A 1,996-nucleotide genomic window follows, 5' to 3' on the forward strand; every position below is an offset into this window, starting at 1 on the left:
GAAGAACCTAAAATTTGGTAAATCCAGAAATGTGCTTCATTATGTCTAGTAATAAGCCTTTAATAAGTTAGCACCATATAGTAGACAATATGTTGCACAGCACAATAGTATAGTAATGCAGCTACAAACAAATGAACAATATTTTAAAAAGGTGTTTGCCACAATGAGAGTGATACTACATCGCACCATTGCATAAGATCATTTTCTCCAGACTGTGATGATCCATTTTGTTTATGAATGTATAACTAATTTAAAAAAGAAACCAATTGTTGATGTTAAACAATTAAAACCACAGTTCAAACCATTTGACATATTACACATTAAAAACATGAAACAATTCCAGCACAATTCTTTGTTTCTAGTTTTTATATTTCATTAAAGAGAATTATGCTCATACTAATAAACTTATTTTTATATTCCTCATTGTTTTATTCCAACAACAATAACCACTTTGCCTTTACTGCATTGGCCAACAGTTAGAGCAGTTCTATTGCCCCAAAAAATGTCCCATCACCAGTTAAGGCAATTTGTGCTTGAATTCGAGGTATCACAAGTTCAAGTTCATCTCCCGCTTCAAGTTTTGCAATACCTGATTGAAAAGAAATAGTTGATCAACAATTGTGACAGAAGCAAAGAATATGATAACCAAAAAGGTGAATAGCAAAACAAATCCTTACCAGCTGTGAAGCAAGAACTGTTTGGACAGCAGGCAGACATGTTTTGAATGCATCGAAATAGAATTACAGTACGTGGCTCATCACCCACACTGCTTGCCCTTCTTCTCTGGATAAAATGTCCCATTGTAAAAGTATTGTCTTTATACCAAACCTATTATTTCGAAACATAATAAATCAGTGTATCTGCTAGATCCTTCATTGTGACTCTTAGGATAAAAAAAATTACATCATATGTTGGCGATAAAAATATGATTCTGTTTAACCCACCTGACTGTACACCAGAAAGTAGCCAGCTTCTTTGACTGAGATCCTGTCACCTTCTTTGTCAAGAGCATTTCCTCTTTTCAAGCTGAGAATCCAAGGGATTGCTGTCACTTCTGCTGTACAATTTCAAATAAAACTCATGAGTGAATTTTGCGTCAGGTTTGCTTGTTTGTTTGAGAGAAAGCAAAAAATCTGAGGAAGATGCCACACTTTGTAGAGGAATTGCAATAGATCCCAATATTCCTTCTTAAAGCATAAACACAGTGTTTCAAGGCTCCCCCTCCTGATATTCAGCTTTGTAATCCCAGATGGAATGTCCACCTGTAGATGCTGGATGACATCTTCCATTATACTCCGATATGAAACACAAGTGTTATCCATCACATTCCTCTTTTTCTTTCAAAGACAAAAACATAATGTTCAGCCTCCTCTGCACTGGCCAAAAATCCCAACTGATCTCCTTTTACCCAAATGAATTGAAGCAAGGACAGTCAGGAAAGTATAAAGAGAGGAAGAAGAGTAGGAGGAACAAAGGGATTGCTCATTTTGTTGAGTCAACTGTAAATTACTGGTAGCTAAATAGTTATGGTTTAAGTTACATATTTATTAAAAGGTACTCAATAAGTGCAGCATATATAATCTAAAAGAGGCAGCACTCTGTAGCCATCTCAATTTTCAATTATAAAAACAACTAATTCAAATTCCTACAACGTGACACCTTGAGAAAATGTTGCTAACATGTTGGTGTAACTGTGGACAAGTATTTTGTGATCTCATGCCATAGGTTCTCAATCACTTGTAGACTTTCTAAAAATGAAATCTAGTTATAAGAAGAAATGAACATAAGAAAAGAGAGTAGGCCACTTGGCTCATCGTGCTTGCTGCATCATCTGTGAAACCCATAGTACTGTAGACATTCAGCACCACAAACCTCATTCACTCATGCTCCTCTGATTTCCTTTATGTATAAAAAATGATGTCTATCTATCTATCTAGAAGAAATTCAGTGACTGAACCTTAACAGTCCTTTTGGATGGAGACCTCCAGAAATACTG

General features: G+C 35.5%; 1 long non-coding RNA gene across 1 annotated transcript; it reads right to left on the minus strand.

Moving 5' to 3' along the window:
• Nucleotides 1-395: 395 nt before the first annotated feature.
• On the minus strand, nucleotides 396-1,328 carry LOC140726602 (uncharacterized). The gene is made up of 3 exons (XR_012098676.1): nucleotides 945-1,328; nucleotides 678-828; nucleotides 396-589 (listed from the first exon to the last, which is right to left on the minus strand). It is a non-coding gene; the product is annotated as an uncharacterized lncRNA (long non-coding RNA).
• Between the last annotated feature and the right edge of the window lie 668 nt (nucleotides 1,329-1,996).

The sequence above is a fragment of the Hemitrygon akajei genome, chromosome 4, assembly GCF_048418815.1.
Source record: "Hemitrygon akajei chromosome 4, sHemAka1.3, whole genome shotgun sequence".
NCBI lineage: Eukaryota > Metazoa > Chordata > Chondrichthyes > Myliobatiformes > Dasyatidae > Hemitrygon > Hemitrygon akajei.